Here is a 23,104-nt window from a genome sequence, read left to right on the forward strand (position 1 = left end):
GCAAAAATGGACAAAACTGAGCTAAACTTGATATTGTGGCAGTTTTATGGCTCGGTCCATACTTCAAAAGGTGAGGCCTACAGCATACAGTGCAGCGAGTGAGCAGAGCTCATTACTCTGATGTAGCAACAAGCTGCTTATTAAAGAACTATAATTAGGCAGAAGGAATTGCGAACGTTAAAACATTAAATGCTACATTCACGACTCAGTTTATTTATTTCTTACTTTATTTATTTAACTGTTGTATAAAAGCAATAGAACAAAAGAGGGAGTGTTCTGTTGCTTAAGCAAAAGCATAGGGCCACACACTAAGTTGTAGCAAAAACTAGATGACCTGACTGGTAAATGGCATGACTGGTTCGAGCTTAGCCAAGCAGCTAACCTAGCAGCTACCACGTTGATTAACTATCATAAATAGTTAAATCACAAAAGTATAAATAGTTAACCACAAGATACAGCATTCCGACTGACTGTGTATCATGCAGTGTCTCTTTTATGTGAATAATTGTAGGCAGCAGGGAAGAAATTTTGAAGTGGTTGTGCTAAATGTAGTGTTTCATCTTTCATGTTACATTTTTAATCTTTAGTGCTGCTATAGGACTATTTGGTCATGGATGCAATTTAAGCATTAAATTTCACCAAGATTTACTCTCTCTGGAGCCGTGTAGCCTGAAATCTGATGGCTCTGTCGCAGCCAAGAGCTCGCTTTTTGCCCAGGGTCTAGACATTTGTAACTCTAATACTGTCTGTACTATTGCCCTATTAACTGTCTGTAATCGAATGTATTCACTTAAAGAATCAAAGAATTGCAACAAAACTGAAAAAGGATAAAAAGGCCTGAAAAAAGACTTAAGCCGCTGAGTTCTTGTGGAAGGAAGGAAAAGGCCTTCGCTTTATTGATCATCAAACGGCAAGATGGCCCCCAGTCAACCACAATGCCGAGGACGTCTCAAAACATCCCTTTTTCATTCCACTCTGGGGTGATGAGGTAATCTCCCCACCCGTTTTACTCAATTCCATATCATTTTAGCCCATCATGTCCAAACCTTACATTTTTTTGGTAACCCTTTAAAACCAAACACACTCTGGTCTGACTCTTACCAGACTCTTCCCTCCTTACAGGACCCTCTTGCACAACTCTCCATAGGGCATCTCACACAAACCTCCATATAACTGTCATCTGGTGCTGTTCCCTTCTGTGGGCCCAGAAACTCTTTTCATAGTCTGCTTCCCTATGTTACATTATTAGAAGGGTTCTCTAGTCTAGTCTCTACTCTAATGTTTAATTTATTGATTACTAATCAGGGAATGTTTTTTCAATCTTTCCCATCAGTTCATCACAGCAAAATCTATTAAATCACTTTCAATAGGGCCTTTATTAGAAGATGTGGTTCAGGAAAGAGGCTCGGAGCTCATACAAAGTGTCAAAATGCAAAACAAGAAAAAACATCAGGGATAAAATTACTCAGTTTATTCAATGTTTACTTCAAATAGCTCATTCATTGGTAACAATTTCTTTTACAGTCCTTTAAATTCTAGGTATTATCCAGGCAAGTGTGCCATACACTCTCAAAAGTACTAGATAATTATGGGTAACATGATGGTAAGTTCCAATGAACTCTAATTAAATGGCACTGAAATGCCAAATAGGTCTGCACTGGGTGAATATGTGGGACAAACTCCACAGCACTTAACATTTATTTTGGAGTTATTTACAGTCAACATGCTCATGATATTGCCATGGCTCTGGAAACCTATTCAAATATCGGAACATACAATTCATGTAAAACAATGCACTTCACTGTATTACACTGAAACAGCTGCCTGTGTATTTACTACATTTCATGCTTTGTAAGTATTTATGATATTAGAGTTTGAAAATTGAACAGTTTGGTGAAGTTTTTGCACTAATTTGGATTTAGTCACAGATAGATCCTTATAATCTTAAACACAAAGAGGGTTCTCAGAATGAAAAGGCTTTACATGCATTCAGTCCATTCCATAAAAAAGGCTATTTACAAATATCTTAAAGTTTTAGACTTCAACGGTCTGAAGACAACGACTTTATTAGAAAACGAATAATGACTACATGAGAGTTTTGCTGGTTTAAAAGTTAAATATTTGACCATCAATGTCTCAAAACTACATGGGACACAGACAGAATCTTAGAATTCTAGGTTGAGGCATTAATATTAATAATTGTTACAAACGGAAGACAAAAAATATATATAGAACACTTTATAGAACATTGAAATAAGAAAATGGACAAAATTATTACTTTGGGTAATACTGACATGATGAACAGGTTCTAAATATTAACTGAGTAAGAACCAATAAAATGATAAAATTGTAATTATTTGTTGTAAATTTTGACAAGAATCAAGACAATCTAACTAAATTATACTGAAACAACAACAGCCTTTAGTTATTAAGCTGATAAAAGACATTATTTGGAAATAACGGTGGTAAATACAAACATACTCACACTAAATGTGTATGTAATGTAATGACTTTAAGCAGGAAAGTAAATTGGAAAGTTATAAGACATAAAATGACAACACAAAATGCTACTATTAGCATCTTAGCATTATGTTACCCATATTCATCAAGTACTTTGGAGTTTGTACTTCACAATTTCTGGTTAATTATAGAACTTTGAGGTACTGCGAAAGGAAGCTTTACCTGTTTATTGCAATACGTCAGCACAACTCAAGAGTAACTTGATGGCTCTGTAAAAATGTTGTAGGACTTGAGACAACTTGATAAAACCATAAACATGTACAGAAATGACTCTTTACAAATATATATGAAATTTGAGTGATTGCAAAAAGCATGATAGAGAGAAAGCATTAAGTAAAGTTGCTCTTCATAGTTTTCCTTCAGTATTAAGAAATGTATGTTTTTATTTATTTATTTACTTTCACCCAGATGTAAATGTTTGTGTATGTTTTGCTCTGATGGGGAAACAGGAATTAAATGTCTGCTTAAGTACGGAGCACATTCTTTTGACAGGCTGCAACAGCTACTTTCATCAACTTCTATTATGGCACCAAATTATCAGTGCCAATTAACTCTGCCATTGAACATGCCTCAAGCTAAAGTGGGATGCTGATGTCAAAATTGCATGGTGCGTGCTTTTATGCAGCAGGTGGAAAATGCAATGGTGCAGGACAACAAAAGCCTGTCTGCTGAATCTTTGATGTGCGGTAAAGTGATGCCGCAGATAATAGCTGGGTCCACGCTCGCAGAAGACGTGTGTCATTTAAGCAAGAAACTGGTGGGTTTGTAATGAAAGAATTCGTCATGCGTTTTGGGCCGGCATTATGATTAATTCAGGGAAACTTACACTGAGTAAATGCTTCTTTATTCTCTTGTAAGTGTCCGATATCAATTATTCACTGGCGGCCAAGTTCAGAGCCCATCTCTGCAAAGTTCTTGAATTGGCCGCGGGAGAGAGGGATGTGGGGAAGACGTGCTGCCTCAGCCTCTGTTCCTGCTGATGAGAGTGAAAGAGAGAGAGTGAGTCAGATGACACTGACAGTCAAGTTTCCACGGATGGACATTCTGCCTTATTTTAAATATCCATGAAATCTGATGAACGAATGTTCGGTTAACCGGTACACTGGTGCTAGCAGGCTAAGTAAATCAGTAACATAAAGGAAAATTTTGCATCAACAAGAGGGATGCATTTGAAAATATTTTTACTATTCCAAATTCAAAAGCCAGGGAATCTGATTACTGTGGCTTAAACTGAAAGGTATTATTGCCTCCGGTAAGCCTAGACTAACACAGGCTGCCCTTTCAAATGAACTATGAGCTAACACTAGAGCTAACCAGTGCAGCAGGTGATGGTGATGACTTGTCATCTTTTCATTATTTTTGGTCCTAGCAGGCTAAAGCCAGATAGTGTAGTTAGCCTAGTTATACCCTCACAACCTTCACCTTCTCACAAGGTAGGACAACTTGCTTAGCTTTTAATGTGACTTCATGTAAAGAGGTTAAATTCCAAGTCATTTTGGAGGCTTTCTGTTGGTTCATTCATCGTGAAATATTCACACAATGTAACGGTCAGCCATCGTGTTCAATGTGTTGATGTAGAAAATAATCAACAAAAAAGAGATGCATGTCCCTTTTTGGCAGCAATGTCATCTTCCCCTGACTTTCTGCAATACAGCACCATGAATACCTGAATAGTGAGTCATTTGAATACTGGCACCAGGAGCAGTCAACCGGGTATTCACAAGGTCAACACTTCTGATTTGTGTCTGTAAAATAAAGGAGGCATTGCTGTGTATGGTGTTCAAGTCACAGCCGAATGGTCAGATTATGGGAAGCCTCAGAATAGACAGTAACCATTCAAATGTCATTCGAATTGGTAAATAGCAATAAGAGGCTCAAGCATGTAATTGTAACCCAATGTCATGACATATAATGGCAGGCTCTCATCTCCCCTGGCTAATATGTTAATCAACATCAAGTAATAAAGATATTTTGTCATGTTCTTTCACATTTGAGTGCTGCTCATTAGTACACTGGCCTAAAACATTCACTGCCACTGTATGCATTTGATTGTGAGCGCTGCAGCTATTATACTCTAAAATACAGTCATTTCTCTTACCATGTATTTTACAGTTAAGCTCACCTTCTTTAATTAGGACTCTATACAGCAGCTTCTCATCACCCATTAGAACACTCTTGCTGTATATATAGTGGCTGGGAGCACAGCTACAAATGTATGGATTACTTCTTTTCAACTGTTAATAAAAATATTTAAATAAAAATATAAAAATATCATTTTGCTGCTTCTTTCCTTATTTAGTATTGAAGTTATTGAAATCATTTGTCTGTTACAAATCAAATAAACAGCTGCTTTTAGAATACTTTGATTAAGAAAAAGCATACTTACAACTAGAAATTTGGCCCTTGGCCTCCTTTAAGGCCTGACTATGTTTGTTCTATGTACCACATTATTTATAAGTTGCTTTGGATAAAAGCGTTTGCTAAATGTAATGTAATGTAATGTAATGTAAAAAGAAATGTGCATTTCCTGAAGGAAATGCAGAATTGTTACACAGCTTAAATGGTTTACACATGCTGCTAGGTTGTTGCTAATTTGGTTGCTAAGTACACTTCCACCTTAAATGTCCTGCTACATTAACTTTATACTACAATGAAGAATTTCTGCCTTAAATCCACTTCCACCTTAAATCTCCTGTTACCTTAAATCCAGTGCCACCTTAAATACACTGCAACCCAAAATCTCCTGCTACCTTAAAAGTGTGCATGTGCGTTTGTGTGGTGTCTATGTGTCTGATATGTTATATGTGCTGTATGGAGTGCTTGTGGTGTGTGTGTGTGTGTGTGTGTGTGTGTGTGTGTGGTGTACGCACTGTGTTTGTGGCATGTGTGGTGTGTGTTAATGTATTTGCATCACCATAACACAAGAAAATTGCCAAAACTTTTGCATTCCATTCATACCTATGGGAAAAAAACATCCATAACACAAGAAAATTGCCAAAACTTTTGCATTCCATTCATACCTATGGGAAAAAAACATCCAAAAAATTCCTTTTGAGAACTCCTAATGGGCCAACTTTAAATAATAATCTACATTATATTGGTAAGAAAATAAGCCTTAAATTCTGTAATAACAATAATTCATTTTAGTTACAAAATCTCAAAATGCTTTACAGAAGGACATTGAACTTTCAGTCCGTTGATTATTACTCTTGTACTCTACTATTGCCATCTTCCTGGTTTTTGCACTTATTTTAGCAAAAGAAGAAAAAATATTCACTCAAAAGTTGAATATGCCATCCATCCATCCATGGATGGATGGAAGTTGAATATGTAAACTGCAAACAAGCAACCCATTCATTTGTACTTATCAAAGAATCAGTGGGAGTCAACAAAAGAGCTCAGTGAAACTGCCCAGTCTGGATATTGGCACATCAATGAGGGATTAATTTGCGTGGTCTCCTCTCAGTGGCTCGGGCACCATTATTCTACCCATTCTCCCTTCTCATTGCTGTAGGATGGAGAATATATTTCTTGCAGGAGAAGAAAAAAAAATCACATTTACAAGACCTGTGGTTGCCATGACAACAAGTTAACTCATCCCTCCACCTCCAGAGAGCTATTTTGTGGGAGGGAGGGGGAAAGGGTGTCTATCAGGAGAGAGAGCGAGAGATGGGTATCACAGCATCAAGTGACTGTTTGTGTCGAAAGTGAACCGATCGCGCTTGCTCGTCTGCACACAGCTATGAAACAATAAGCTGAAGTGGGGGAATGGTGTTGACCCCAACCCGAGCAGCCTGCGAGGCACGCACAGCATTTTGTTCAGAAATGTCTGGTGATTGCACACAGACAGAGGGGCTGCCACCTTCTGCAGTGGTTAAATTGGAACGGAGAGGATGCATGATTGAGAGCATAGAACTGAAGAGCACTCACTGCCACCTGAACAACATCTACAGCCCTGGAAACATGTCATATTCAGCAAAGGCGAATGGCCACTCTGGTCTTGCTCTGTCTGTATACAGGTTTACACGCATGTGTTAGCTAGAGCTACATTTGACCATTTATCGGAGCAGGGGTAAGATGTCCCGGTCCTCTGATTTTTATATTTTATTGATATAGTTATTCCTCTAATTACAGTTGATCAATTTAGATTCTATCAGTTTTTGTAGAGTTATGATAAAAAGACAAATCACATTAACACATCGCCACTGTCCAAAATAAAACAAGATAGTAAAAAATAGTAACTTCACAGGCCTTCTTTAATAAGGACATGTGAAGTATGTTTTCCTGAGTCTGACATCATTTTAAAGCAATTAAAAACACAAGCAATGCTCACTGCTGCTCATCTCATTCTGACTGGACTCACGTGATGTTTGTTGTCATGGGAACGTTTGTATAATTTTGGATCGGATTACTTGTAGTGAGCATGTAAACAGAGGTTTTCATCAGATTGTTGAGTAAAGTGAACATAAACACCTCCATCTTAATCTGTAATCAGACTATATTCAATTGGATTTGCAAAATCTTCGCATGTAAACACAGACACTGTAAAGGACAGCTGCCGTTGTTGAGAAAGTTGCTGAATGTTGAAAATGTTGGAAAATAAAAAATATGTTTTTGCTTGGATGGCAACAACACTTAAAATAGGCAATCTGTGTATTAATTAAATGCTTCTTTGTATCATGTAAATTCATTCATTCATCTGTTATTATTATTATTATTATTATTATTATTATGAGATATGACACCAATTTAATACCAGAAAATGTTGGATTGGACATTTAGTCCTGTCCAATTCCTCCCACTAGCTGGTACCCAATCACACAATACTACCAGCACTAGGAGGGTGAAGACCAGCACATGCTTCTTCTGGGTCATGTGAGCTGCCACTGCATTTTTTTCAAACTGCCACTAACACAACATCATTGTGAAGCTCAATACGCTTGGAGGAACATTCTAACTGTCAATTCTGTTAGGTCGGCTAGCAGACACCCATGTTGGCTAGCTTTGCACTGAGTGATGGGTGAGAGGGAGGGCCATCTGATTCACTAAGAGAGGGAGGACAATAAAGTTCTTTTGGACTCCAGGCCAAAGATGATCTTCCAGGTGTTCTTATAGGTGTTTCTGTCCATCCTTCCACTATGAGAAGATAACACAGTGCTCTCAATCTCAAAATGATGTAAATTGGACACATCAAACAAAGGCACTGTCTTCCTAGAAAAGGCCTTCCCTGAAAAAGACGTCTTTCTCAGAACAATGGACTGACCACCCTAAAGTCCAGACCTCAAGAACTCTGAATGTGTTTTGGGATCACTTGGATGGTGAGAAGCAGAAAATGCAAGACTGATCTTTGTAAGTCTGAAAACATCCCTGCAGATTTGACAGAAAACCCAAAAACTTTTGAATGAAAAGAATGGATGCTGTAATAAAGGTAAAGGGTGGATGCGTCATACTGAAAATACTTATATTATTTTCAGGTGTTAAGGCTTCTGCACAATGTTCAGTTCAATATATATTTTTTGTGCTTTTTCTTAAGACTGAAAAATGAATAACTTGACTGGAAATTAAAGAAATGAAGAGTAGTATCTGACTTTACTGTATGCTGCATTGTGGGCTGTTACAGTGAGCTCTAATGAAAAAGTACCAATGTGTAATTCTCAAGCTAAACATTTCAAAAAATACCCAGCCCTTGTTTTCCCAGCCCAGGTTATATTTATCTGCTTTTCAACGATTGCTTATTTCTTGCTTATACCGCACTACCTGATGTAACAGGATAGGCTTGCAGCCTGTGCAGAGCCTGTGTAATCTCAGAGACCAAAGCTAAATTGTTCCATTTGCTCCTTTGGGGTAACTCTTTCTGAAAGGTTCTACATTAGAGAAAGGTCTCCACTAAACCCAAGCAGCTGCAGGCTCACAGATAGCAGCCCAGACCTGGGTATTAGCAAGTACCCTCAGTCCAGGCTGTGGAGTTTGGCAGAGCTTGAGCTCAGTCTCTGTCCCTGACTGCCTCAGTTTACACTTCTCAATGAAAGAGGACGGGGTGAACGTAGCTCCCATCACCTTGGCCGTGTTACTGCTCTGGAGCCATATCTAATCACCTCCCCCTCCAGCCCACGGAAACAGATATGCTGATCCATGCAGAATGTACTGCTGGGGAAACAGCCTGAAGGTTTGTGCCAGCACGCTCACTCTCAGACCTCCGAAAGGATATTACTGCACCCTACACGTCCCCCACTTCATCCACCTACATATCATGATACACTATAGCCTATGCATATGTATTTTCCCTCCAGGGGTAACAGTCGTTCTCTCAGCACCATTTAGAGTAAATAGCCTGTTGAGCCCATCGAGTGAACTCTGTGTTTTCTCAGCGAGAACCTGACTGGTTGTGAAGAGCAGCTTTTCCTATAATCGCAGTGCAGGGCCTTTTCAGAATGCATGCCCTTTTCATTTCCAGGCACTGTCACTCAGCTCGCCCAGTCACTTTAACTGCCACAAGGATTCAATTAATCCCAGCAAGAGGGAAGCACCAGTTCATTTTCACCCTTGACGAGTGGTTGACCACTGCTCTGTTTACACTCACTCTCTCTCTGGCCCTGGGTGCTACGTTGCCCGAATAACAATAGCACTGCCCTTACCCTTGTCCAAACTCAGAAATATCCACTGCAGTGACACAGTCAGGGTAGAGGTGGGCAACATGAGCTCAATCTTATATTATAATATTTTCCAGTGTCTGCACAACACTGGTATAATGTCACAATATACAATAGAAAAGCTTGAATATGTTCCTCTTCTTCTGGTTGTTATTATTATGAATTATATTACATTTAGCAATAATACAACTCAGTTTCCAAAAAGTTGGGATGCTGTGCAAAATGTAAACTAAAACAGGATTCAATGATGTCCAAATCATTTGCACCTTAAATTTAATTGAAAGCAGGACTAATGTGATAGATTAAATATTGAAAGTGAGAAATTTTATTGTTTTTTGAAAAATATGTGCCCATTCAAAAAAGTTGAGATGGGGGCATGTTTGCATCTGTGTTGCATCACCTCTTCTTTTAATGATATTCTGTAAGCATTTGGGAACTGAAGAGACCAATTGCTGTGGTTTTAAATGTGAAATGTTTTCCCACTCTTGCTTGACATATGATTTCAGCTGCTAAACAGTGTCAATCTCCTTTGTCATATTTTACGTTTCATAATACACCAAAAGTTTTCAATGGCAGGCCAGTTTAGCACTTGGGCTCTCTTATTCATGGAGTCATGCTGTTGTACTACTTACAGCATGTGGTTCAACATTGCTGAAACAAGCAAGGTGTAACGCCGGGGCGTGAGCAAGCGGGCGCATATGTGGAGATAAGCGACTTTTATTATGGGCAAATCCAAAATCAGGGTCAAGACAGTCCAGGTTCAGGTAACCAACACGAAGAGCAGGAGGGACAGACATGACAAGGACCTTAGAAGTGCAAACACTTAATAAAAAATCTTCAAATAATACATATACTATACACACAAGCCTTACATCAAACAGTACATCCAACAAACCGTACAAACAAACAACAAAGACCAGCCGAGACAAGGGGCCAACACAGGGCTTAAATACAACAGGCATGATGAGGTAGAAACAATCAGGGGCGGAGTCACGAAACAAGGGGCCGGACTAGACGAAAAACAAATGCACATGGAAGATCAAAACAAAGGGGCACATGGACGATCAGAAAGTAAACAGAAAAAGCACATGGAGTAGTGGGAGGAGCCAGGGCCTTGTCTTATTGAAAAAAGCAAGGCTTTCTCTATAAAAGACGTCATCTGGAAGGCAGCATATGTTGCTCCAAAATCAGTTCATATCATTCAGCATTAATGCTGCCTTCAGAGATGTGCATGTCACCCATGCCATGTGTACTAATGCACCCCCATACCATCATAGATGCAGGCTGTAGAACTGTGAGCTGAAAACAAGCTGGATGGTCCCTCTTCTCTTTAGCCTGGACAATGCAGCATCCATGATTTCCAAATAGAATTTCAAATTCTGATTTGTCAGACCACACAACATTTTTCCACTTCGCCTTATTCCATCTCAAATGAGCTTACACCCAGAGAAGGTGACAGTGTTTCTGAATCCTGTTTGTGTATGTTTTTTTCTTTGCATTTGAACTTTGTGGAAGGGTTCATGAGCCTGTGTAGTGATTTCTTCTACAGAATCATGTCTGTTTTTAATGCAGTGCTGCATGACAGCCCAAAGATCATAGCCAGCCAATATTGTTTTTTGGCCTTATCTCTTGCATACAAAGATTTCTCTGAATTCTCAGAATCTTTCAATGATATTAGGTACTGTAGATCATGAAATCTTGAAAGTTTTTTTTCTGCTGTTTTACATAGAGAAACGTTATTTGCCGCAAAGACGTTCAAAGAGTGGTGAACCCCTCCCCATCTTTATTTTCTGACTCAGCCTCTCTGGGATGCTCTTTTTATACACAGTCATATTACTGACCTGTTGCTCATTAACCCTGTTAGTTGTGAGATGTTCCACCATGTGTTTTTTTTTTTTTGGTCATCACACAACTTTAGCTCTCTTGCACACGTTCCCAATTTTTTTAAACATGTTGCTGGCATCAAATTCAAAATGGGTATATATAATCACAAAAAAATTAATTTCAACATTTAATATGTTGTCTTAGCTAAAAAGACTATGCCTCCCTAATATACTGAAGAAAAAAAAACAGACAAACATCAAAGAGATTCTGAATAAGCTAATCAATAAGTGCTTAAGTTACCCCTCTCCGGGGTCAGTTTTCTACTTTTCTACAGAACTTTCAGTCGCATGGGACTAACATAACAAGCTTATTCCACCCACACATGCCTCACACCTACACTGACCTCACTCCCACCCACACCAACATTAGACGTTCCACAAATGGAACAGTGGCTTTATGAAGACACAGTGTCTTCTCACTGCATTTGTGGCACAGACTGAACAGTGAATGTAGTACTGAGTGGTGTAGCCAAGCTGCTATGTAAATGCTGGTGATTTTTTTTTCTTTTTCATGTGAGGGTCATGTGAGATTAACGGTGAAAAAGCACCATAGCTGAATGCAGAAGATGTAATCTAATTGTGCAAACCACCCACTAATAAATACCCTCATCCAACATAATTTGCCTAATATGAAATGGACCTCTCCAGTCTGGCAGATAACATGACATGAAATGCATATCAATACAACGTGACCTCTAATCATGCGTTATAATATGTTACACTCTCCAGTTACAAAGGAATGTCACTGACTGCGAAAGAAAAAGCCCAACTGCAGGTGCAGTCAACCAAACAATGAGAAATCCCATTAACATGCTCCAGCAATTGAATTGAATGAAAGTGGAAATGAAGCGGCATGTGGCTCCCAGAGCCCCAAGACTGGATGGCTAAAGAGGTAGCGCACCTTCTGCTAGAACTGAAAATCACTTGGCACCATCTGCATGGCTCTATAATTACAGCCACTTGGGGACAGTAGGAGGCCCATGCTAACTATTTGATTAGAGCTTCAATAATAAGCTGGAAATGAGAGGAACTTTATAGGGTACCAGGCGCCAGTGATATATGTATTATCCGGTGGCTACACCAAGAAAGCCTTGGCCAAAATTCAGCAACACAAAGCTAATTTTGCACAGAGTCTAAGCAAGAGGCGCAATATTGAAAATCAGAGAATATTATCATCTAAGTGACCTACAGTCTACAGATAAAAACAACCTGTAATCTTATTATACTGTAACATCTTGGTGAAGAATAAGACAAGAGTAGAGGCCATGATTTCTGCTGCGAGAAGTGCTCTTTATTTACACAAGCACAAAAGTCACAGCCAGAGATAGCAGGTCACCGCTAGCCATGGCTCTTCATGCACCAGTAGTTGCAATGCAAACCCCCCCGACTAACCCCACCGCCCAGCACAAAATGACACAATAAACACATGCACATGCCCTTAAACCAATTAACAACATTAAATAACACTGATTAATGTCCCTGTAATGCAGGAGGGCGGGATGCATGGCAAAGCTCCACATACCACACCTCTAGAGCCCCTTCTGTGAACCGGAGGAAGTGCCACCATGCCATTGCCAATGCCAAGGAGCCATTAACCATCTACTACATGCAAAAATATATATTTGATTCGCTTCTCTTGCATGAAACTGACCTGACCCCATTTTTAAATAATAATGTGTGCAGGGTATGTTGCCGTGAGGCAACACTGTGTGACAATGGGAAGAAATGATATAAAGCCATGCTTCCTGAAGTGGTGAGATCTGGCTTGTGATGGGCTAAATCCATTCCACTGCCCTACAATGTTGCTTCTAGGCAACAAACATACTTGTGCACATTCTCAAAACTAAAAAATGTTACTTAATGTTAAAAAGAGGTTTAAAAGGGAACACTAACAAATACACACTTTTTATTGACTAACTCAAACTTCCCTTCAAACTTTTAACCCTGTTATTGTCGTTAAATATATAAAATGTTAATGTAAAGTGAGGAAATTGGGCTTGTTGCCTAGAGGCAACATCGTGCAATAGAGGGTTTAGCATTTCTGTTAGTTGCTAAAGGTTTTGTAATGTGTTTAGGCTTCTTTAATGGGTTCATATCTCATTGTAAAGGATAATAATGGTTTAAATGTGACAGATAATTCCAAATGTCATTCTGCAGATTATTCTGCAGGTAGCTGGTGGTCTTAATTGGAAACCATAAAGCCAATTCCCTTTACTCCTGTTACCATTCGGTTTCAACCCTTTTAGTTTCTAATGGTCCTTTTCCAGCAGGAATAGCACAGCTTCCAGAACATTTATTTCACATTTTTTAGCCTATTTTTGTCAGCTTGGCTCTTTAGACTGCAAAAAAGTCTGAAAAAATCTTCAAAAGGTAAAAAGGTTTGTTTCAACCAGAGTAATTTTTAAGGCATATCTTGAGCATATCCTCACTGTTAGCATTCATATCATACCATTAGCTTGCAAAATAAACCCTAACCTGCCCAGTTGTGGAGAAATAAGTTCACTGGACTGTCAAAATAATCAACAGAGACTAGTTTTGATCATGTTTAAGGCCAGAGAGGGTAGAAGAGTGGATTATGGGAGGGCTACATTGCTCAGCACTGTACTGTCCTCTGACACATCCAATTATAGGAGAGTGACAAGACACTTTCATCCCTTTGCTGCCAGCACCCACATCCTCCAGGCTTCTATGTTTAGTCTGCCCTGAGCAGTGTTACATGAGCAGCAGAGCAGTTTTCTGTTTGCTGTGTTCCCACTGAACACTTATCCTATACTCACACTATAAAACAGGCTATACATTTGCAATTTCCTTCACTTCCCACCAAATAAACAGCCAGTCTTCAAAGAGGAGAAGAGCTGTTGCAGGTTAGGGGCGGAACAATTGTCGCGGTTGGCTCCTCCCACTCCTCCATGTGCTTGTTTCCGTCTTCCATGTGCTTTTCTGTTTTGGTCTGGTCCACCTGCTTTCTTTGTTTTGATTCCATCCCAGTCCAGTCCCCTTGTTTCTTGACTCCATGGCCATGACCCTGGATTTGCCCCGAATAAATCTTGCTTTTGTTCGCACATGCGTCTGCCTCATCGTCGCACCATGTTACAACAATATGCTTATGTTCAGTTTCAGTACAGCATTTGGTTTGTTTTGAGTACATTTGTAATGCTGTATGTGTTAATAATATCAGTACTTTAATTTGTGACTATTATCAAATATATTGTTTGCTTGATAATATTTTCTGAAATCGACAACCCATAATTTTACAGGATCATAAGTAACATTCTTGATGGCAGCATTGCTGGGAAACATGTTTTTCCATTCTTGTAACAAATCTTTCCTGAAATAGCTCTTGTTGTTTAAATAGTTCCAACATGACAGCACATTGATAGATGCTCATCTTAAATGAGGTGCTTCAGTTAAAAAAAATGCCTCATTTTAAATTTTAATAGTCAATAAAGAAAAAATAGTGGATCAGTATTGGCTAATGCTTAAGGTTAAGATATCAGTATACAAAGTGGTATTAATGCTCTTTGTAAAGGGGAATTCCACTGATTTTTCTAAATTTTGGCATAATTCAGTGGTTGAGATTCATACAATAGTAATTTAGAGTGGTGTGGTGTGAAACAGTTCATAGTGTCACGTGCTCCACGCCAGCCATGCAAGACAAGGACTCCACATCCCAGAATCCCTCAGAGTCTCACCTGACTTCCTACTGACTACCCCACTCCTGGAGAAGTTCTCAGTCTCCTGACTATTAAGGACTCTCACCTGCATTAGTATCAGGGGACTCTTAGCTTGGGCTATTTAAGCCCAGACTTTCGCCAACATCAATGCGAAGTATTGTTCCGCCGAACCTTACTGAGCGTTGGTTATTGTGTCATTAGCTTTATTGTGCTTTGACTTCAGTGTTGGTTTTTTGACTTTCGTTGTTTGCCTTACCCCTATTTTGGATACCTTTGCTTTGGACATTTGGATTTGTACCTTTTTTGACTATAGCCTGGACTGTGACTTTGATCCTGTTTTGCCCTTTTGTCAATCACTGTACTTTGCCCTATCATTAAAGTTGCGCTTATTTCCTATCTGCGTTCATCTGCGACTCCCCCACCCTCACACATAGTAGATAAACTTATCCTCTTTGACTTCTTGACAGTGGTGGTGGTGATAGGGGTCGTGATGTCTACAACATCTACAAATATTGCCATTTTTTGCACTATGCAAAAGCAAACTGAAACTATTGGAGTATAATATTATAATCTAAGATATAAATATTCAATTCTATTGCCCAAAATGACCAGAATTCTCAGATAATTAGAATTAGCAACAACATTTTCAAATCAAGCCCTTGTCACTTTGCATCACAATAAATAATATTTACATTCAGTATAAATTAGTATTAATATTAACTAATATGCATTTGTGAGATCCTACTTGTGTGGGTTTCCTCTCTTTCAGTGATGCATATAAAAGCAATTAGAGTGCTAATAGCCCTGCTTGTGGGAGATGTTCAGCCTGCAAAGCAGTTTTATAATGACCTACAGATTCTCTGTTCATTATTAAAATGGCAAATAAAATCACTAGGCTGGATCAATAAGAATGTAAATTTTAATCAAGTAGTGGGTTTTTACGAAGTGATCGTGACAGCCCTAAGTACAATGCAAAAACGACTGTGGATATGCAGCAAATATTCAGCCACAGTGTTATTGAAGGAACTGCGTCATCTGAAATCCAGAGAAAATCATTCACGCTGATGGATCAGGGCACTGCGAGTGTGACTGTGGGTTTAAATATTTATATTACAGCTGAGTTGGCAGAAAGCAGGCCACTATAAACGGCAGCTGAAAGTTTCACTGTTGACCTGTTTCAAAACATTTCTCCAGAGTATTCAATCTCCTGTTTTTACTCTTTTTATTCTGCTTTTCGAGCTCAATTCTTCTCCATCTGCAAGTCTGTCACGACTTTCCCAGGCAGCTGCATATGGAATCCAATCAGGTTTCTGCCATGTTCTGGTCCAAGCCAGGGCTTTCACTGGAATTACCACTGAGGTGCTTGTCACGCCGCTGTCCACAGAGGAGGCCTAACACTGAAGCACAGTCCACACATGAGCAGAGGAGAGAGAGAGAGAGAGATAGATAGAGAGAGAGAGAGAGAGAGAGAGGGAGGGAGGGATTGAAGGAGGGAGAGAGAGGTTTCTATTCTAAACGAGACTGCCTACATCTGTGGCCTGAAGGAGCTTGGGAAATGAGTCTGTCCCCATCACTTTGTTTTTCTCCACTCACTGCACTCACTGCAATGCTTCTCTGATGTTCCACTTTGTCAGTTTCTAGAGAAGGTCTCACTGACAGGCGAGCAGGTTTCAGATTTCAGCCTTGGGCTCATTCATGGTCTAACCATATACAGTACATTCCCAATGAGGAGAACCACTGTGAGAGAAACGGCACTGTACACTTTCTCCTCCAGCCTTAGAATGAAACGTTATGATTTTCCTATTACAAAGAAGCAGATATTTTCAACATTCAACCCCTTAAAGCTAAGGCAAAAATCTGGCTACTTCTGTCTTTTAATCTGCTCTTCTTCATCAATCACATGATTTGTCAGTGCTGTTGTTGTAGTTATTTAATGTGTTGACTTATATAAGTTACCACCTACTATTCTGTACAAATTAATGCATAATTACTCTTTACTTGCTCAATGCAATATAACATAATAATGTAAACTAAGAAAATGTGGCCTGTAGATTTTCTGTTTTATTTTTTGTTCAAATCAATAAATAAAAAGATCATAAAAATAAATTCTCAAAAATGTGCTTTTAAATGAAATATTTAGGTGTGTTTACTGTAGATCATGTTTTAGCTTATTTGCACTAAGAAAAAAATACCGTTCTTCTGGTATAATGGGTATCTAATCGCTGTTGTCGGAAAACAAAACCACGTTTTTCATTTTTTGTTGTTTTTCAGTTTGTGACATAATTTGAAAATACCTGTTGCCCTTTACATTGTATGTAAATTTCATGATCATCAGACTAAAAGAAATGGCTCAAAATGACTTGAACAACAGGTCTGTGTCCATTGACTTACATTAAAAGTGAAGCAGATTTTTTTTGCTTCTCCTGTAAAATTACTGTGTTAGAGATACAAGTCCACATCCTGGAAGTATTGATGATGTTTTTTATTATATGATGTTGTTGCCATGTGACAATCCACAAAGGCTAGACACATCAAATTACATTACACACGCACAGTGCAAAAGTGATGCAATTATACTGGCGGATGTCGAATGTCTCATTAGGAACAGAGTGAGTGACTTAACCACTCTGCTACAGAGCCAGTTTCAGAAAACCCTCATTCAGAGCTGAAAAGCTGCTTCAAATGTGATTATTTTCAGTCTCAGTGTTTGTGTAAAGCAAGAATAGATGCTGTTGCAACAAAGATATATTTGTGAGGAAATCAAACATACATGTATTCTTTTCTCTAGGCCTAAAGAGAAATAAAAAATATACAAATATATATATATATATTTTTGTAGGTATTTATAGAAAGGGCTGTTCAGGGAATGTAGTTTTTGCCATTTTCTTAAAAGAGAGGTCTGTATTGCTGTCCATTCAGTCAAAGGCTCTGTATTTGAATCATAATTTATCACTTCTCGCATCGTTTCATATCATCCAACAGTTTTATCACATGTCTCATTTTATGTCCATAGCGTGCAGCCCTAGTGTTCAGGTATGCTCATTTTGACATACATTATCCTATAGAGGACTCAAACAAGCTCACTGAGCCTCTCTCTCTCTTCAGAGATGCTTACTGATGCGAAACGTATCCAGATGGAGTCCACCATCCTACTAAACTATCATTTTTCACAGTGTTAACAGAGGAGCAAGCCAACAAACCAAGCAACAGGCCAGAGGGAAAGTAATAAGGATATGAACATTTCCTTGTGGTGCTAGTGAGACAAGGCAATATGGCAAGAATATAGCATCATGATACTTTAAGACATTCCCTTGATACACAATATCTACCCTGATGTTTAGTTTTTCTGAGCATTGTGAACAAATTACAAGGGAAAAAATGTGCCAAAACAGCAGAACTATAGAAAAATATGAGTGCAGTTTTTGTGTTTTTTATTCTATACATATTTATTTATGAGGAAATAGCAGGAAATGCCTTGGCTGGGTGGTACATGATTTGAAGAATGAAAAAATGTACTTGCACAGAGCCTTTATTTCTAACAGAGTATATCCTAAGGATGCATGGGTGACTTTATAGATGTTTTACAGTAAATACTGGACCAAAGCATTATTTCCATACATTTCATGCAAATTTATTTATAAGACTTGTGATGAAGGTTCCACAAAAGCACTGAACACTATTTGGACTGTCAAGCCTATAAGAAAGTACAAATACATTTGCTTTTGATTATTAGGGTTCAAAGAACGCTATAGAATGTTGCCTCCTAACGTCCAATAGAGGGAGCTCTTTCTGTTTTTGTTAATATTCTATCTTGTCAAATTGACTATTCCTATATTGTAATGTGTGTTTCATTGAATTTGATGAATAATGCTATTTTATTTTCATGTTCCTACAGGTCACATGGTTTTATTTATTGATAAAATCATCCTGCATGTGCTATAGTAAAATTAATTTCATAAAATTCAATTTCATTTTTACATTTTGGTTTGAAAAACTGGGGTTATGTCCTTGATAAGCCAATGTAAAAATGTCCAGTCAGGATTTTTCTTCTAGGTAGTCAAAGCCAAGCAAGCTCTCTCATTGGTTAGGACTTCAGGAGCTGGACTGAAGGCCTAATATGTCAGATTAACAACTGCTATACTTAGAAATCTGTGGTGCAGATTAGAAATGTACAATGAGTTCTTCAGTCACTCTAAACCTTCTGGAAGCTTTAGATACATCACTGACTGTAGTCTGACCAGGTTGGGGAGGTTTCAGGTTCTCCCCAGCACAGGCTGTTCTACTGTACCACATTTCTTTTCATTTTAAAAACTAAAACAAAACCTAAACACAATTGAACCTTAAATATTAGCTGAGATGATCCCATCCTGAGGTGACACTAACACTAGCTAAATTGATAGATCAAGATCAGTGCCTTTGGGCACGATGCAAATCCAGCCATGTGTCCTTCACTTCAAGGGGAGGACAAGGTGAGATATCATTGCCATGCATAGCAGAGATACGCTGGCACTCTATGATTGCAGGTAGGTGGCATCTTGTATGGGTCTCCATGCGCTTATGTGCCTTCAGACATCTGCATTTAATGTCTCACTTAAAATGCACCACTGGACCAGCGAAGTATAAATTCTTTAAAAAATAAAACACTTTATTTGAAGGCTACCTACATAAGGACTTCATGACACATTCATAAGCACTGAATAATGTGTTTATGAAGCACTATTTGAACATTTATTAAGTGCTTATGTCGGTTCTCGCAACCTGACATAAGATGTTTTATGAAATAAATGACATTGTACTGACATAATAAGAATAAACGTTGAACATATTTACAGCACTAAACATATTTAAAACACTATACATAACAATTTATGTCAGCATTCTTAAGACGACATTGTACTGATATCAGGTTAAATATGCCTGGAAACCACCCCTCTTCACTCCATGGCATGGATAAGATGATTGATGCAGTTATGTATAGAGTTTAAATATGTTTAGTGCTGTAAATATGTTATGAATGCGTCATAAAGCCTTTATGTAGGTAGCCTTCAAATAAAGCGTTACCAAATTCTCTACATGGAGGAGAGGAATAACAATATTTTACAGGAATGTAAGGTCATTGTTTCTGCTGCAAATGACAAAGGTTTTCTTTTAGATTTTATGGCTCAGAGGTTCTGATTTTTTTACTGTCCTGGTAGCTCCGCAGTCAATATATAGCAATTAACAGTTTGATTAAAAGAGAGAACCGGGAGGCTCTGCAAACAAAGCTGAACTTGCCATAGAGGCAATAAATCCACAGTGATTATTTATTCTTTTCAGCACTGTGAACGCTTAGGCAGAAATCAATAACATATGCAAACACCCAACCAAACACCAATCGCAAATCGCTCTCCATAAAACATGCGTAGCTGAAAGAAACAGAGAAATGAGTTTGGCCACAGACTAAGCTATTATCCCTGCCTGCGAGCAGAGCTCTTCCACAAATCCCGCCACATTCCAGCAGGGAGGAATTAAGCAGCCAAGTGAAAGACAAAGATGAATAATTAAAGAACATGACCTGAACGTGCCTTTTTTCCTTTTCATTTGCTTCATGGCTGCTGCTAAGAGGCACATGCTGCCTTATCACTCGTCCTTTTCTCTCCGATTGGGGATTCAATTAAAGGGCCCATATCCTACCTCCTTTCCTGTATTTCATTTTTTTTTCCTGGGGTGCACTTATGTGTAGTTTTATGTACAATATACCATACACAGTCATGTCTCAGCCTCTCTGTGCCTTTAAATCCAAGAGAACACAGTGTAAAATATTAAAAATGTTTGTATGATAGTGTTTTATTACATTGAAAATCCAGCTTGGAAAAAAAAACTAATATTTAAATATTTAAATTTTAAAAAAAATATTTAACTGGTGTCAGACCACAATGTTTTTCAGTTTTTGACACAATTTAAAAATGCCTGTTGCCCTTCACTGTGTGTAAATTTCAATATAAATGGAAAGAAACAGCCCAAAATGACCTAGAAAAAAATCTGGTTCCTTTGACTTACATTAAAAATAAAGTAGGTTTTTTTTCCTTCTCCTGTAAAATTATCATTGCTTGTTATCATTTGTTTTGTGTCCGATAGCAGCGATACTCACGAATTTGCTTCCCAAAACCACTGCAGCAACTCCAGCTGCTGTAAACTCTGCATGCTATTTCCCATGTATCTCTGATGTGGACTCAATGAAGAATGAAGGGTTTTTGATGTGATCAGTCCTTAGTAATATCCTGAGTGTCCATTGGTCAGTTTCACAAAAAAATGTGGACAAATATACAAAAACCACCACTTACACGCAGCAAGAGGCACATGACAAATCTCACAGAACCTCTTCATGGCTCCTCCGGATGTGAGTCACGTATGATCTCACGACGAGATTGGAATGGATAGGAATGGAAATGGCAAGTCTACAGATTCAGGAAATGTTTGAACTATATTTCTGTGCTGTAGTAGCACAAAGAAAAAACAAGTCATTTAATAAAAAATCTGAGAATTCTGTTGCAAAGAAGTTGGAATCAGAAAATCTAGCAATGTGTATGCATTACATCAAACTCATCTAGTTACAAAAAAATATTTTTTTTAAATATTAACAATTTATCCAACCTACATGTAAAGTAAATTGCGGTTTCTGTCAAGCCAGACATTCCATGCTGCATTCAGCTGCATCACAGGTAATGTAACAGCTAATATCTGCTCTCTGTCCTGTGGCTCCATTAAGGGACTCATTAACTGAGGGTGTGAAATGGACTCATGGCTTCACGGAGGTGACACCAGCGGTGTCTGTTGAGCACTCCATAATGGATATGTGAGTATGGTGAAGGAGGCTGTACAGTGTTTGTGATGGCCTGGTATGCAGACTAGAATATCTCTTAAACAGCCCAGAATTACTGAATCCCTTCTACAGCTGAAGGTACACGTTACCTGTTTAACAAGTTCTGCTGTGAGATATGGTGCTGTACAGTACTGGTACTGAGAGCAGACCTATTCCTGCACTGCTACCCCTTGAATAAGAAATGCACATGCATTAATAAGCTAATCACAGATCGAGGACTCACTGTCACGAACTAATAGAAATGAATGGCATGTTGAAAGTGCTCTAACACTAATCTCTGCTTTCAGAGGTAATGCATCCACGAATGTTTGCTGTTCCAACATTAGCATGTTTCATGCGCTCTAGTCAGTGATGACTTGTTTAATATTTACTGTCTCTAAAAGCTCTTCAGATCTCTCAGTTCATCTTTTATATGCAGTAGTACAAGTGGGATACCAAAACTGTTGGGACACTGAATTTGATACAACAGAGAAATTAACACTTTTTAAGTGCCTTCTTTGTATGTAAGCTCACTATTTTTAAAAGACTGTTATAACGCATAAAGCAGCAACATTCACTTGTTTAACCTTTGCATTTCTGATAATAAACAAGATTTGCACTGGGCAACATTTTTTCACCTGTCCAGTTACGCTCAACATGAAAGTCAATAGGTCAGATATATAGCATACTTTTATTTTTGAATAGCTTTGTGTTCTAAATATCTATTCAGTTCTAAATATAATTCACTTTTTGCACCACTGCACATATTCTTAACGCTTTCTAATTCAGTTTGAAGTACTACAGTGGGATAAGAACAATTACTAATAAGCACATCTGGTCATAGCAAGCATCATAATATGCTAACAATAATGCTGGCAACAGTGCAGGAAAGCTAGGAAAATCACCGTAACCAATGAAAACAATATCCTTGGTGTCTTATCAGCGATTAAGTCACCATTTATGCTTGATGAAGGTTTTTAAGCCTCTTTCTGCCAGAGCACTGTAAATATATCACTGTTATCTCCATTTTTGTAATTTTTCGGTTTTTGACAAAGTTTGAAAATACCAATTGCTCTTTACGTTGTGTGTAAATTTCATGATGAATGGACCTAAAGAAACAGCCCAAAATGACTTGGAAAAATTTCTGGTTCCATTGACTTACATTAAAAGTAAAGTAGGTTTTTTCCATCTCCTGTAAAGTTGACACTTTGGAGATACAAGGTTTTGTTCTGAGAGCAGTGGAATGTTATTGGTCTAGCTACCCAGCATGCTTTCATTTATTCTTGAAAATCAACTGGAAAACAACTGAGAGCACGTGAGCTAGCAGAGTGGAGCAGTTACAGGTTTCCAGCTGCAATTCTTACCTTATATGTAAAGATTGCAGCTCTTGATAAAAGGGATAATGTTTAAAATTAGAGCTTTAAAACAGATTATCACCAGCAAGCTCTGTGTGTGAAAACCCATTCCTGCCAGGCAGAGCAGGAAAGCATTACTATGTGTTTTTTTTTCTCCTTGTCTGTTTCTGGCAGGATTGTG

General features: G+C 38.4%; 1 protein-coding gene across 4 annotated transcripts in view; it reads right to left on the reverse strand.

The window, feature by feature from the left end:
• The window catches only part of b3gat1a (beta-1,3-glucuronyltransferase 1 (glucuronosyltransferase P) a), a 151,341-nt gene that overhangs the window by 73,720 nt on the left and 54,517 nt on the right, over window positions 1-23,104 (reverse strand). For 3 of the 4 annotated variants that reach the window (XM_037540002.1, XM_037540001.1, XM_037540003.1), the window contains exon 2: window positions 3,347-3,496. The exons of the other annotated variant lie outside the window; for it this stretch is intronic. The gene's annotated coding sequence lies outside the window, so the exon portion shown is untranslated. The remainder of the gene's footprint in view (window positions 1-3,346; window positions 3,497-23,104) is intronic. 4 annotated transcript variants of the gene reach the window in all.

This window comes from Pygocentrus nattereri, chromosome 7 (assembly GCF_015220715.1).
Source record: "Pygocentrus nattereri isolate fPygNat1 chromosome 7, fPygNat1.pri, whole genome shotgun sequence".
Taxonomy (NCBI): Eukaryota; Metazoa; Chordata; class Actinopteri; order Characiformes; family Serrasalmidae; genus Pygocentrus; species Pygocentrus nattereri.